This window comes from Marmota flaviventris, chromosome 6 (genome assembly GCF_047511675.1).
Source record: "Marmota flaviventris isolate mMarFla1 chromosome 6, mMarFla1.hap1, whole genome shotgun sequence".
NCBI classification, from domain to species: Eukaryota; Metazoa; Chordata; class Mammalia; order Rodentia; family Sciuridae; genus Marmota; species Marmota flaviventris.
The window spans coordinates 81,802,409-81,819,640 of NC_092503.1; positions in this window are offsets into that span (position 1 = coordinate 81,802,409).

Here is a 17,232-nt window from a genome sequence, read left to right on the forward strand (position 1 = left end):
TCTGTCTCTCCTCTTACAATAAAAAAGTCTTCTTTGCCTGTTTAACTGGGTCTAGTGCTACTTTTTCTTAACAGTTTCCTCTTTACCAAGCTTAAGTCCTATGGCTCATCACGAAAATAATGCTCTTGCCAAGTCCTCAACTCATTTACCCAAGCTCCAACTCTGGGTAATCAATGTCTCCAACTGCTCTGGTTGGAGAGAAACACACAACCAGCAGCTGGCTTCACCCTCCACACTAACTTCAGGTCCAAGAATACTAAAGCTCCCCCTCTCCCTGTGGTTTCAGTTGTCCAAATTTATATTTGGAAAAGTTTAATATGAGAATGACTATAACAGTTTAAAAATGTGCCAATAAATAAATTTGATATACTTTATTTTTTTTAAAGAAAGCATTTTGCCTCAGCCCCCAAATATTGAATGTACAGTTTCCAAAATAAACAACTTGCAAGCTTTAAATCATGCATCATTCTTAGCAGCATGAGAAAATCTCATGCTTTTCTATTCTGTGTTGTCAGGGATGTGAACCATTCTTCATCCAGCATAACCACACTATATGCTATCCATCCATTAGTCACTTAGTAGTGGACTCAGTTACCAGATCAATGACTGTTGTGGCGTTGATGTGGAGAGACCCGCAAAGCCAGAGCAACCATGGGAATCTGCAGCCACAAGTTCTTGAGACCCAACAGGAAAGATTTCAAGCCAGTTGCACATAGAGGCAGAAGTTTATTAGAAGGGAAAGGTAGAGGATTAAAAGACACTCTCAAGGGAGAAAGGGTGAGAGTGAGTCCTCTCAGAGAGAAGAGGAACAGTGAATGCCCCCTACTCCAGCCCTCTAGTTTTAGAGAAAGTTTCCAGAGACTCCTGCCCAGATCCACATTTTTACTTTTGACTGACAACAGGGTTGCATCAAACTTCTAAATCCCATTGCCATGGTCTTACCCATAAGTACCCAAGCAAAACCCATGCTGAGTAAAATTTTAATAGTAAAATACTATTATAAATGTTACCAAAAGCTAAATTCTTTTTTTTAAATTTTTTATTGTTGGTTATTCAAAACATTACATAGTTCTTGATATATCATATTTCACCCTTTGATTCAAGTGGGTTATGAGCTCCCATTTTTACCCCATACACAGATTGCAGAATCACATCAGTTACACATCCATTGATTTACATATTGCCATACTAGTGTCTGTTGTGTTCTGCTGCCTTTCCTATCCTCTACTATCCCCCCTCCCCTCCCCTCCCCTCCCCTCTTCTCTCTCTGCCCCCTCTACTGTCATTCATTTGTCCCCCTTGTATTATTTTTCCCTTTCCCCTCACTTGCTCTTGTATGTACTTTTGTATAACTCTGAGGGTCTCCTTCCATTTCCATGCAATTTCCCTTCTCTCTCCCTTTCCCTCCCACCTCTCATCCCTGTTTAATGTTAATCTTCTTCTCATGCTCTTCGACCCTACTCTGTTCTTAGTTACTCTCCTTATATCAAAGAAGACATTTGGCATTTGTTTTTTAGGGATTGGCTAGCTTCACTTAGCATAATCTGCTCTAATGCCATCCATTTCCCTGCAAATTCTATGATTTTGTCATTTTTTAATGCAGAGTAATACTCCATTGTGTATAAATGCCACATTTTTTTATCCATTCGTCTATTGAAGGGCATCTAGGTTGGTTCCACAGTCTTGCTATTGTGAATTGTGCTGCTATGAACATCAATGTAGCAGTGTCCCTGTAGCATGCTCTTTTTAGGTCTTTAGGGAATAGACCGAGAAGGGGAATAGCTGGGTCAAATGGTGGCTCCATTCCCAGCTTTCCAAGAAATCTCCATACTGCTTTCCAAATTGGCCGCACCAATTTGCAGTCCCACCAGCAATGTACAAGTGTACCCTTTTCCCCACATCCTCGCCAGCACTTGTTGTTGTTTGACTTCAGAATGGCTGCCAATCTTACTGGAGTGAGATGGTATCTTAGGGTGGTTTTGATTTGCATTTCTCTGACTGCTAGAGATGGTGAGCATTTTTTCATGTACTTGTTGATTGATTGTATGTCCTCCTCTAAGAAGTGTCTGTTCAGGTCCTTGGCCCATTTGTTGATTGGGTTGTTTGTTATTTTATTGTCTAATTTTTTGAGTTCTTTGTATACTCTGGATATTAGGGCTCTATCTGAAGTGTGAGGAGTAAAGATTTGTTCCCAGGATGTAGGCTCCCTATTTACCTCTCGTATTGTTTCTTTTGCTGAGAAAAAACTTTTTAGTTTGAGTAAGTCCCATTTGTTGATTCTAGTTATTAACTTTTGTGCTATGGGTGTCCTATTGAGGAATTTGGAGCCCGACCCCACAGTATGTAGATCGTAGCCAACTTTTTCTTCTATCACATGGCGTGTCTCTGATTTGATATCAAGCTCCTTGATCCATTTTGAATTAACTTTTGTGCATGGCGAGAGAAAGGGATTCAGTTTCATTTTGTTGCATATGGATTTCCAGTTTTCCCAGCACCATTTGTTGAAGATGCTATCCTTCCTCCATTGCATGCTTTTAGCCCCTTTATCAAATATAAGATAGTTGTAGTTTTGTGGATTGGTTTCTGTGTCCTCTATTCTGTACCATTGGTCCACCCGCCTGTTTTGGTACCAGTACCATGCTGTTTTTGTTACTATTGCTCTGTAGTATAGTTTGAAGTCTGGTATCGCTATACCGCCTGATTCACACTTCCTGCTTAGCATTGTTTTTGCTATTCTGGGTCTTTTATTTTTCCATATGAATTTCATGATTGCTTTCTCTATTTCTACAAGAAATGCCATTGGGATTTTGATTGGCATTGCATTAAACCTATAGAGAACTTTTGGTAATATCGCCATTTTGATGATGTTGGTTCTGCCTATCCATGAACAGGGTATATTTTTCCATCTTCTAAGATCTTCTTCTATTTCTCTCTTTAGGGTTCTGTAGTTTTCACTGTATAAGTCTTTCACCTCTTTTGTTAGGTTGATTCCCAAGTATTTTATTTTTTTTGAAGATATTGTGAATGGAGTGGTTGTCCTCATTTCCATTTCAGAGGATTTGTCGCTGATATACAGGAATGCCTTTGATTTATGCGTGTTGATTTTATATCCTGCCACTTTGCTGAATTCATTTATTAGCTCTAATAGTTTCTTTGTAGCCCCTTTTGGGTCTGCTAGGTATAGAATCATGTCATCAGCAAATAGTGATAATTTAAGTTCTTCTTTTCCTATTTTTATGCCTTTAATTTCCCAAAAGCTAAATTCTTGTCCCCGATGCCAATTTATGCCAATTTAATAATGAGGACATGGTTTTAATAAAAAGAAAAGGGAAGGTTTATTGCTTCGCTAGCAAAGGAGAAGCACAGGGGACTCCTGTCTAGGGGCTGTGATTCTGCCCATCAGGGAGAACAGAGGGCTTTTAAAGAAGCTCCCCAAAGGCTGCATTCCAGGTGTTTCCTGACAGGGGTCCCAGGTGCACCCTGATGGTGTGCTGAAATTCACTTATTAATTTGGAAGATAGTCACTTCCTAGATCTTCTAGTGACATGTCCTTCCTATGATGGGTGTGCCTAGAATGGGAAAAGGTAATCTTGTTCTCTTCCCCCAGTTTAGAAAGGGAGACAGGGAGAAGAAGAAAAGAAAAAAAAAAAAAACGAAAAAACATGTTCCCTTTTAAAATAAGCTTCAGAGCAAAGAGGACTATATTAAAAAGTGAAGTAGACCACTGTTACCTAACGACATGCTAAAGATTCAAAGCAACCCTGGATCACCTTGGCTAACACATTGTCCTGACAGATTTTATGGTCAGTGGGTTTTGTTTCTAAATATATTTGTTTCTAAATACTATCTTCCTGGAATTTCTATCTGTATAAAGGTCACAAAAGCATCCCCCTACCAGCTTTGCTCCACTTATCAGTATGGAATAGTCTTGGGTCTACATTCCTCCCTCCAGCAGACAACAGGGTTTTTACCTGTTGTCTTCTTTAAGAGAGAGAGAGTATGTTTATTGGGTGGGGGTCAACACACTAGGCCCAGTCTGCAGAGCTTTCCCTATAAAGCCATGTCCCTAGCACTCCTGTCTGCTACCTATCAGTATCACAGTGATTGTGTATGGGGTCTGATACCAACCATACTTTTGAGCATCCACTTGGAGTCCCAGAATATATGCCTTCTGGATAAGGGGAAACTACTGATGTGACTCCATTTTTGAGAAACCAGCCTCTACCTCAGAGCAAAGCCTGTCCAAGGAAGGGGGTGTGGTCCTTGTCCTTGGAAAACCCCACAGAGCACTCCTAGGCACATTCCCACCCTGCTGAGTTGTTTATCTACAACTAACACCTGCTGCGACAGGTGTCCCTGACTCAGTTAGACTAGGTGAGGACCCTTAACAACCCCCAAGTAACCACCAATCAGAATGAGACAGGGAAATATCTGGAATGCCAGATGACCCTCCCAGTAGTTTATGGTGGTTGATAACATGTTGGGAAACCATGTAGTTCAGCACATACTCTCCTCATGGCTTAAACCAATCAGTTCAAACGAATCCCCCTCTTGTAGTAATCAATCACCCCTACCCAACTTGTTCCCACCAGTGAATGTGCTAATCATGTTTTAGAGTTGTTTTATGATTTTCTTGCGGTGTGTGATGATTTGCTAAGAGATGCTATGATGTATGTGGGGTCCCTGCCTTCCCCAAAGAGTGTATAAAATTGCTTCAAACCCTGGGCTCGGGGCCCCTCAGTGTCACCAGTTGCTGTGTGTGCTGAGGACCGAGCTAGCTCGCAATAAACACCTCTTTGCTGCTTACATCAATCTTGGTCTCTGGTTGTCTTTTGGGGGTCCTGAACTCAAGCATAACAGTACTACATTTCATCTCTTCATTGCCTTCAATGACTTCCTTGTCCACAATTATTTTGAGCTGGATAATATCATTTCTTATTCCACAGATAAAGTAGAAGGAATAAGAAAAAAATGTCCACAGTTCCTATCTTTGTGTCCATTTACTCGCTTGCATCTGGGACCTCACATTCTGCCTTTCCTGCAGTTATTGTTAATGAACTGGCTATGCTTATAGCTCAGGCAACTGTTCCACTTGTGTCCCAAACCCCTTTATCCTCCATTAAGCTTGGTAAACTGTGCCATGTCTATCCTGTATAACTATTTTTACCTACTTAATATTACCATCTTAATCCATATACTGACTTCAGCTCCCTATCTTAAAAAGATGTTTATAGCTTCTCTCTTCCCATCCTCTTTTAAACTTACTTTATTTAAGCTTTATCTCTTGCCCACCAAAATTGTTATGGTCAAAGCTTCAAGCTTTTAAATCCAATTCTAATTTCTCAATTAGTTTATCTAGCATTTGACATAATCAGTTGTTCCTACACTTACTTCATGTGACTAAAAGAACAAATTATTGCTTTTTTCCTCTTTAGTAACTGCCTCATCTTTCTCAGTACCCTTACTCTTTCTTTCTAACTTCCACTGCCTAGTTAGTGTGACTGGGGCTTCCATTCTCAGACCCCTTCTTCAATCTGATTCAAATCCCTAGATGATCTCATCTAGTTCCATCGCATTAAATACTATTTAGATGCAAAGAATGACCTGGATTTTATCTCCAGTTTAGACTTCTCCCCTAAGTTCAGACTTTCATCTGACTACCTACTAGACATTTCCATTTGTCAACCTAATGGAAATGTCTAACATAACATGCAAAACCAAATTCCTGATCTTCATTCCAAACTTATAATTTCTGAATTTTGCCATCTCTGCATATGTCAATGTCATCCTTTCTTTTGGGGAGGAAGTGGAGGCAGAACATTGGAGTTAACCTTGAATCTTGTCTTATTTGACTCCAGAGAGTGATCTTTTAAAACTTTATATATTGCAATTTTGCAAACATTACACCAGTCACTTTCTGCCCCATTTGGAGTGAAAATCAAAGACCTCACAATGATCTACAGGGTGGTGCCCGGTCTGTTCTCTAAGATAGCAATTTTGCTGTTATCTACCTCTCTCTACACCATCTAAAGTTAACCCCTGGTTGTCCCTCAAATATGACAGCCATGGTCCTGCCTCAGAACTTTTGTTCTCATATTCATTTTGAATATTTTTTCTTGCAGATTTTTGTGGCTCACTCGCTCACCTTCACTACTCCTGGCCCATATTAATTAAAATTCTTGCACCCCTCTGGCACTCTCTCTCCTTCCTTGATTTCTTTTCTTGTCTTGTCTTCTTCCTGAATCTTTCTACCATATGGTATAACAAAACATATATTAATGTAGGCATGTGTTTATTTATTAACTATTCTTCCCGGCTTAACCTAAGCCTATGAGAACAGACCTTTGTTTTTCTGGTAACTAGAAAGTGTTTAGCATATAAATATTCAAGAGGAGAAAGGAAGGGAAAGAAGAAAAAAAAAAAACTATTGTCAATTCTATAGTATTAAGAATCAAACTGAGCATGGTAGCACACCCTTGTATTCCCAGCAACTAGAGGCAGGGCTGAGGCAGGAGGATAGAAAAATAGAGCCCAGCTTCTACAACTTAGTGACACTGTCTCAAAATTTAAAAAAAAAAGTGGGGTGGGGGGAGAGGACTGGGGCACAGCACTGTGGTAAAAGACCCTCGGGTTCAGCCCCCAGTACTGAAAAAAATGATAATCTATGTGAGCATCATTAAGATACTTAGCATAGACTTCTTTTTAAAATGTTGTTGCATATTTGTCAACGGTTTGAAAGGCATAAGAATAAGGCCCTAGCTATTTTCCTAAAATTCCAGCAATAGTCATAAAAGTACTGCTTTTTCTTACTGTCAGTAATGCTATACACACAGCCTCAATCTGATTTCAAATCTCCTAACTCCAAACTCTGTTCCACTGCTAGAGGGGTTTTTATTCCTCAAGGTTATATGAATGGAGTTTCTTCTCCTTCCAAACTCTTAGCTATAAAGAGACAATTAGGCCAGCTGGTCAGATTGTGTTTATTAGAAGATTTTATTTCTTAGCAGAGTCCTTGTGTGTAAGGATCTGATTCTCAGGGTTAGTGATTCTGAATCCTGAAGTTTTATTAAAATAATAACAGCCTCAGGAAGATATTGATTTTTAAAATGACAGTTTGATAATTTATAATAAAGAATGTATCTCTCCACTCATTAGAAAATGTTTACAGTATTTCACTTCTGACATCTCCTCCACAATAACCTTCTAATAAGAAATAGAATTTTAAACTCTTCTACTCTATAATAGTAATGTTATTTTTCAATTTAAATCCAAATTCCTTGTAGATACACAATGATTATATAATATCCAGTCTCAAGCTAAACTTATTTGTCTAAAGCTCTACTTTATTTCTGCCTACTTTCAACTGGAAGTTTCAATTTTTTCTAGGGTCACCAGCAATCCCGTATGTATTTCCAGGGATTTGTTAACAGTACAAGGGTCTTATATAGTGTCCAGACAAAAGTCTGCGGAAGGAAGACAAGAGTGGTTCTTGACTTGGCTCCAATAATTTGACAGTGAGATATGCTTCCAGATCAACCTAATAATTCCAGATTCTGTGACTCACCCATATTCTGTGCCATGTAAAATATACAATACTTAGGAGAAAGGGTGGATGGCTCCATCTTCTCAGATATTACACAAACTTTCCCCTGGTGACTTCATATACCCTGTGAGCTGTCACGAACATCCTTTCTTTCTCCCTTCTCTCTCATTTTTCCTTTCCCCTTTTATAATTTTCTACTCCTGCTTCTCTCCACTGTTCTCTTTATAATCTTTGGGTTTATAGATGCAAGCCTCATGCTCCTTCTGCTCTTCTCAACACATATTGTTTATATCAGGAATTTTTTCCATAATTGGTACGTCTATTTTCTGGGGGGAAAAAAATCTGGAAGGCTTTATAAGTTAGGCCATATTCCTCCCTAATACAGCTTGCCACCATTTTCCCCCAAAATACTGAGCACAAAGCCCACTGACTACTAATGAAGGAAATAAAGAGAGGAAAAGTTATGCCTTCACATTACAATTAAATTTCAAGTTCATCTCCTCACATCTACATTCTCCCTATATCCATTTCTGTAGATTGGATGTTGTATAACTTCTTGAATGTGTTTGCTCTTTTGAGTTTTCTAACCTTTAAACAATTAGACCTGTCTTCTGTTTGACAGATCAGTGAATCAGTCTTTATGTGTAAGCAGCAGTGTATGTGATATGGTGAAGGAGGGGGAGAGAAGGAAGCCAATGCCAAACCTTCATGTTGAAGTGTATTTGGGAGATGACCTCTTCTATAGGGAGACAGCTGAACACTGGCCAATGTCAAAGGTAGTAGGGGTCAATAATTCCTTTTTCAGATGAAAATACACATTAAATGTATTCTTACATGCATATTTGTGTGTCTACACATATACACATACACATATGTGTATTTAGAAATGGAGATATTTTAACTTTCACATGGATTCATTGACAACTTTGTGGAACCTAAAAGATGTGCACACCCCATAATGAGACCCTCTCCTTTATGTACGTTCACCTCTAATATTTTATGTATTTTAGCTACCATCTTAGTGTTTTAGCACCAGTTTTTTAGTCATGCTTCAATTCATTACTCCCAATTTACTTACATTAATTATTTGATAAGTTTTGTGAGAAAGGATAGTCACCTGGTAGTAATTAAGAACCACTTTAGTGTTAACAGCAGAACTTCCATACACTATTTCTTCCCAGGGCTTATCTTTACTGATGGACAAACACATACACTTTATGAAGATAATTAACTTTGGTATCATAGGGTGACATTTTCTGACCTTGTTCCTAAGTTCGGGGAATGAATCTTCCTGCTAACTGATCTGAACTCATCTTCTAACATTCCCAGCTAAACTCTTTTGGAATAGTTTTTTAATAGTAAGGATTTAGATTATTATTATTCAAGGATGTTTATTAACCTCCATCTACCACATGCACGTTTCTTTTCATAGTAGCAACCACAGAGGTCCCTGTGCAGCCTATAGACTCTTCTAGGTTCATTGTTAACTCTAGCTAACTTTGTTCACAACATCTTTCTAGATCTCATCAAGGTCATTAATGATGTCATGTTGCTGAATTATATGATCACTTTTTGGTTCTTATCTTGACCTGTCAGCAGCTATCAGACTTGTTTTCCTTGAGAATAAGAAAGCCATTATCTCTGAGAAACAGCTCTTCCTGTAACACACTTGGACAGTTAACCCTCACCTGTCCAGCATTCAAATATGACTCCCTGCAACAATTGATATTATTTTTCATCAGGGTTCTACCCTCACAGCTTCAACTCTTGCCTTTACCTTGTTCTTGTCCCTTGTTGGCATGCTCCATTTTCTACAAGCTTTTGGTCCTAGTTCTCTGGAATAACCTGCCCACATCCTTCACATTTGATATGCAGCACAGGTATCCAGAAGACTCTACACACCCACAGTTTTCCTCTCTCTGTGTCTGGGTCTCAAGTCCTTCCTTCATGTTCCTGAGCACAACCTCTGTGGCAGCAGTTGTTAAGTCTTTTTAATATCATTTATTTATAGGCTTTCCTATGAAACGATGAGTTCATCTAGCTATTACGTTAATATTTGGTGAATCCATTAAAGAATGAATGTTTATACTCTTCCCACATTTTCTTTTTCCATTTTTCCTAACCTTTTCGTATATGAGTATTAAAAGCAAAACTATTTTAATATAAATCTCATACCCATGGTAATATTTATAAAAGAACAACAAAAAACACATCTTTTGTCTTTGATTTTAAAACTCTTCAATGACCTTGCTAACAACAAAGACAGCATTTTCCAAAATATAAGCTAAAAATGAATTGATAGAGTTATTAAAATAAAATAAAATCTCTTTTGAATATTTAAGTTTTAAAATTAAAAATGTGAAAGGCACAGCAGAATTTTATTTTTCTAATATTCTCAAGTTATTTTTTAAAGATCTAGTGTGCTACATTTACAATGCAGCAATATAGTTTAAAAGGCAAAATGATTTAAATATTAAGCATTGCTATTAATTTCCTGATTTAAAACAGGCCTGAAAGGAAAAAAAAAAACAATAAAATTGCAGCCAGCATGAAGAAATTGGATTGGGTTATGATTGCTATCTTTAAAGCTTGTGACCTTACATTATCCTGTCCTATGCCTTAAGGGCATTGAAAGTACTCTAAATTAATTTGGAAGATACACAAAAATGTTTCCTTTAATCACAGAATCCAAGAGCAGTATGTCCCTTGCTGCTCTGCTATCGTGTTTTTAATCTTCCTAACATGATTTTGTAATGTGTCTTATTTATAGAAAAATTCTGCAAATCTTGCTGCAAGTAATTTTCTAAAATCTTGTCAATAATATGAACTTCTATCTACATTCTCCTAGTATTTCTCTGGAGTAGGAGGAAAAAAAAAAAAAAATATATATATATATATATATATATATATATATATATATATATATATATATATATATAAAATCATATGCTTAGTTAAACTGTCTTCTTTCAAGTTTAAATATGTTTTTAGTGTTACCAATAATAGATGAGCAGTGATGCTCATATATCATAAAGATCCTTGTGAGATTTTTTTAATCTTTATTTTTAATTAAATTTTATTTTGAGATAGTTATGGATTCACATGTAGTTTAAAAAAGAATAATACAAAGTGGTCCCATGTGCTGTTTACCCAGATTTCCAAAGGTCAAAATATCTTATAAAACTGGTAAAATTCCATAACCAAGGCATGGACCCTGATACAGTCAAGATACAGAGCATTTTCTAAGTAAAAACTTAAAGAGAACTAAACTTGTACAAAGCTTAGAAATTTTCATAATAACCTTCTATTTCATTAATTATGTTATGTATAAGAAAAGTGAGGCAAAGAGAAGTTTAGTAGCTTGTTCAATAGAAGTCAGTTTGTAAATAACTGGAATTTTATTTCAAAGAGCCAACCTTAAAGGATGTCTGGTCTCAACATAGAAGATCATCCCCTGCTTATCTTCCCCCCACAAAATATGCCAAAATGACTATAGAGTTATTTAAAATATTGAAAAATGTTTACCAGCCATAGATACTAGATCGAGATTAACATTCTTATGCCTCCTTTGTCAAAGACAGTCTAATACAATGGGATGTAACTAAAAAGAATTCACTGAAGGTAGAATCATATTTTTTCTTGTGGAGAAAACAGTGTCCTATCCCTGAAGGCAAATGAAAGCAACCCTGAAAGAGTAGAAAATAGATTGTTCTCTGAGGCAGCAGGCTGTACCCCTAATAAGAGACACAGGGACACAGTACACCATGGGAAGAAGCTGTCCACATCAGAAAACTAGTAATGGAAAATGACTTTGAGGACAGAAACTTATCTAAAAAAACAGAATTGAAAACAAAGAAAATGCCCATCATCAGATTATTCATGACTCTAATCAAACCAGTGTCTCACCTAAAGGGAACTGATAGATGAAAGCAATTTAGAAGTTGAAGAAAATGCTATCATAAGAATTATCTCTACTTGGTGTTTCCATTTCTCTTTCTTGCATTCTTTCCTGATCCTGTTCCAACAGGACTTTTACTTTTCTCTTTCCATTCAACTTTTTCAAGATCACTAATAACTTCAATGCTATGGAATCAAAGGACACCTTCTCATCTTTCCCAACTAAGCAGCAGCATTTGACACAGATGAGCATTCTTTTCTCCTTGAATTGGCTAAATTAATTAAATTAAAAATTAGTTGAGTTAATGTATTAATTAAATTAATAGGAAGGTTCTTTCTACCACTTCACTCCTTCTCACTCTCACTCTCACCTATAGCTTCCTCCTCACCTAGAATATGCTTTAAGCTATAGGGTCTGTGGCTCAGGGCTTATTCTCTTGAATTGTTTTCTCCAGCGCCATAGTTTCAAGTAACCAGTAATCACTGATGACTCTCACGTGTATGTCTTTAACCTGACTTTCTAAACCACAGATGCATGTTTTGAATGGCTTACTCTATCTACTTGGTTATCTTATAGAACCATGAGCTATAAATATCCAAAAATGGAATTTCTGAGCTTTTTCTACAATACTTTCCTATCTGAAGTCATAACAATTTAGGTTAATGGAAACTTAATCTGTTAATTGTTCAACCCCCCAAACCTTTGATTTTAAAACTTTATTTCAATCTGGAAACATCAAATTTTTTTTTGTTTATTTCCACTTAAGTACTAGTTACAGTGTTGAACTGTTTGGACGCATTTTTTTTTTTCTGTACAAAAGTAAATGTAAAATTTTATGGTAGAAGTAAATGTGTATATTATTTATTAGGACAAAGATTCACATGATAATATTAAAATATTATTCCTATGAAAATAAAAAATGTTGTATATTTACATTCTTTTACAGGAAAAAATAGAATTTTGTTAAGTACATAATGATCCATAGTATAAAAATAACACAATCTCCTAACTTTATTATTTGTTAAAATCAATAGTGTACATGGATGAATTGCTGACCACAAAAAAATTAGTATTTATTAATCAATTTCTGTGAGTAATTATTATGTCTTGAGTCACCAATCAATGGTTTGTATCTGCTAAATAACTCATAAAATTGACTTTACCAATGAAATTTGAGATTTAGAGCAGCCCCATTTTAATTTTATTTCTCCTGCTTAACTTCTGTGTCCTTAAATATCAAGAAATGATAAATCATATCCTATTTTGCATTTTAACTATAATTTCTGTTTAAAGTATTTTATATTTTGTAACATGCAATTGTTAGACTCCCTAGGAAGACATCAACAGGATGCTGAGAAGTAAGATATTGAAAAGAATTTCATCAATAATCCCATCGTATACAATAGAAAGAGTTAAGAAGAAACATATAACTATGGGTTTCCTTTTTAATGACAATAAAAAAAATATTGGTAAAAAGATGTGGAGTTCTCAAACTCATATGTAGCATCCAACAAAACTGACTGAATTCTGTGTCATAAAACTCAGTTTAACACCTGACAGGATGGTACACACCTGTAATCCCCCTGGCTCAGGAGGCTGAGGCAGGAGGATCATGAATTCAAAGCTAGCCTCTGCAAAATTCAGGTGGTAAGCAACTCAGTGAAACTCTGTCTCTAAATAAAATACAAAATAGGGCTGTGGATGTGGCTCAGTGGTCAAGGACCCCTGAATTCAATCTCCAGTCCCTGCCTACCCCCACCAAAAAAAAAAAAAACAGTTTAAGAGAATAAAAACTATATAAAGCATATTATCACATCATGATGGAGCTCTACTAGAAATTAATAAGAAAAAGACATCTAGAAAACATCCAATCATGTAAAGACTGAAGAACATACTTATAAATAATATGTGAGTTAGAATTTTTCTTAAGAAAAATTTTAAAATATTTTGAACCAAATAAATAAAAATAAAAATACAGCTTATCAAAATATGTAGGGTGCAACAAAAACAGTGGTGAGAGCAGTTGTATACTAATATGTATAAAATACCTTAGAAAAGAAGAAAGATCTAAATTGGTAATCTAAGTTTCCACCTTAAAAACTAGAGAAAGAAGAAAAATTTAACCTTAAATCAAGCAGAAATACAAGACTTATTAGCAAGTGATATTGAAACAGAAAATAAAGAAAAGTGTTTTTAAAAGGTGGGCCTTTGAAAAGATGGATAAAACTGATGTGTCTAGCCAGACTGTAAAGTACAAAAGAGAAGTCACAAATCAAACATATCAGAAATGAAAGCAGAGACATCACTACTGACTCCTTGGACATAAAAAAAAATACTACAAACAACTCTATGTTCACAGATTTTGAAGTTCTAGATAAAATAACCAATTTGTTTAAAGACACAAACTAAGAAAACTCACCTAAGAGAAACAGATCATAGGAAAGTGCCTATGTCTAATAAAGAAATTGAATTTGTAATTTCAACCTTAAGTAGAAAACCTCAAGCCTACCTGATTTCACTGGTGAATTCTAACAAACATTTATGAAAGAAATGATACCAACTTTTCAAAATCTCTTCCAGAAAATAAAAATAGAGCACTTGCTAACTCCTTCTGTGAGATAAATATTACTCTAATACCCAAACATGTAAACAAGTGACAAGAAATAAAAAAAAACAAACTATAGACCAATACCTCTCATGAATATAAATGCAAAAATTCTCAACAAAATATTAACAAAACGAATTCCAAAATATGTAAAAATATCATATACCACAACGAAGTAAAATTTATTCCAGGTATGCAAAATTGTAAAGTTCAAAAACAAGAAATTCTGTCAACTGACAGAAAAAGCACTTCACAAAATCCAATATATATTTAAGATAAAAATGTCTCAGCATTCTAGGAATAGAAGGGATAAAGATTCATACAATAATATTAAAAGATTATTCTCATGAAAATAAAAAATATTGTGTATTTACATTCAGTTCGACAAGAAAAAAACAGCTACAAAATACTTACAGACTTTCCTCAGATCAGGAATCAGGCAGGGTGTTCTGTCTCACCACTCCTATTTAACATCTTACTGGGATCCTAACTAGCATAAAAAGAAAGTAAAAGGAAATGAATGTTATGTAGATTAGAAAGGAATAAAATAAGGGTTCTTTTTCACAAGATGAAATGACTGTCTATGTTGAAAATTAAAAAGAATCAACAATAGCAAGCGACCCTCTTGAAACTAATAAGTCATTACAAAAAAGTTGCAGGGTATGAAGTTGATATACAAAATAAATTTATTTTCTATATACTAGTAAAGAACAATGGAATTTGAAATTTAAAACAAAATAGCCATTTACACTTGCAACCCTCCAAATTAGGCATAATAATGTAGTAATATGCCTTAGAAGCAACATGCAAAAACCTTCAAAATTCTAACTAAAGAAATCAGGAAATAAACCTCAGTCCAGTTTTACCACACAATTCTGTGAATACTTACAATGAATTTTTTTTCATTTCATCGTGTCTTTATAATAAATTCTTTGTAAAGAGAAGCATTATTTCATAAGGAAAACTAAGTTTATCCCTTGACACTTCGAAGTTTCAAGGTCTTTTCAACATGTACAAAATTTTTAAGGGTACAGATATATTGATAGGAAATAGCACATGCTAATAATTTATAAACACTAAGTACTGGGGCAGATGAGAGAGAAATAACAGAGGAAATTCTAATGAGCATGAGTATATTCTACTTCTTTCAGGAGTTTTAACTGATCATTTAGATCATCTTTCAAGTAATAGCTTGGTGCAATGATCATGACCTGATTTTACACTTCATGGAGTGATGTAAAGACTTGTGGTGCTAGGAGTGCAGTGGGACCCATGTAAATATTCACATGATGAGGATGCAAGGGAAAAGTCCCATATGGCTTGAATCTGACGATGTTTTATATCCAGCTTACAAGGCAGAATGGAAAGGCAGCTGGGTAGTGAGTTTTAGCTTTATAGCAGCCAGAAATAATGACCATTAATACTTTATGAAAGTTCTTGTACTTTGCAATGCTACCTTTTGTCTCCATCTCCACCATAACAGAAGAAAACAACTTATAGAGACACATAATACTGACTAAATGTGTAGGGTATGCATACAGTGGAGAAGTTGCTGTTTGATGAATCAAATGAAGACAAAAGAGTTGGGGGAAGAGAAGACATCTCAAATAACTCTACACTGAGCTTACCTGTGAACAAGGCAGATGGTTTGAGATGGCTCACTTCCAGATGTTTATAGAAGAGATTCTAGCCAAATGAGGCTTTTACAAAGCCTGGACATTGGAGAGGCAGGGGCAGGGTCAATGTTGACTATGCCTTGCCAGTAAGAATTTCATGCTAACATGAACACTTGATACATCTTAACACTCTACCATTTATTTCATACAAATTCTCTAATGATATCTTTAGAACAACTCTCTGAGGTGAATTTTTTATCATAATTTTACAGATGCAGAAACTGAGCCTTAGAAAAGCTCAGTAATTTGACTTAGATCACACAGCTGGTAAGGGATGGACATCATACTTGCAACTAGAATTGCCTGATGTCAGACACCAAACTTAAATATGTATTTCATTGTTACTTAAGATACCAACTTTTAACAACACGGAATGGATTCATTTCAAGAGTAATAACACCTAATATCTATTTAGCACTTAATATATATCAGGTACTGCTCCACCTACATTATTTTATTCAATTCTCATTAAAATCCTCTGAGTTAGATTTTAGTTTCCCATTTTACAAAGGTAGAAACCAAGGCTTAAAGAAGTTAGATTATTCATTCAAGGACTTAGTCTCACAGTGCAAGATGAAGTACTGAATTCAGTTCTGTCTGATTTCCAATATACCTTTTATGTTGCAAAAATCAACACTATTAAAGTCTTCTTTTGTAGAAGATTCCTGTTATATAGACAATAATAAATAAACTATGACTATAAAATATCATGGCAACCTATAGGAACTCTCTTCTTACATTATAATTGCATTTCACATTTATTTAGTAGACATTTATTGAGCTCCTACTATGTACCATGTTCAATATGTTGCACAAAGTGGATCATAATAATCCTGTGATAGATCCAATTCAGCAACTGGTCAGTCCTTTAGGGAAATTTTCCTTCAGGGGGTTTTATTTTTGTCAGGATTATTTTCTGTTTCAGCACGGCTTAACAATGCCCTTGCACCTGAAAAAACATCATTCATCATTATGATTTGGAGTATCCAAATGACAGTATGCCTGATGTTGATTTGTTTCCCCTGTGAGAAATGAGCATGTTCACAACACTGAAGAGGGAAGCAAAAACCTTCTTTCTGGCCAAAAAAACCCCTCACATCCAGGTCCCTCTTCAGTTTTTGAATACAGCAGCTACTCTGAATTTAACAGAAGGAGAGAATATTGTTGGAATGAAAACAGCATTAATTAAAATAGTCTATTGAGTTCCAGGCCAAATTGCTAAGTTAGAGCAAAGAGAACATGTAGCTGTGTTTTTTATAATATAGAGATAATCTCCTGGGGTTATTTATAAATCATTAGCAGGCTTGCCCACAGTTGTCAGGATCTTCACAGGTAGACTCATTTTTAGAACATAATTATTAGCACCAAGATAATGTATGAGCAAAAGATTTCATTTGATAGATAAAGCTATTAAAGTAATAAAATTTTTGAGTTTCACTGATTATAAAAACATTATTGACTGACTGTAGAAGTCCCGCACACTCAGAAAAGTATAAAAACAAAATGTAGA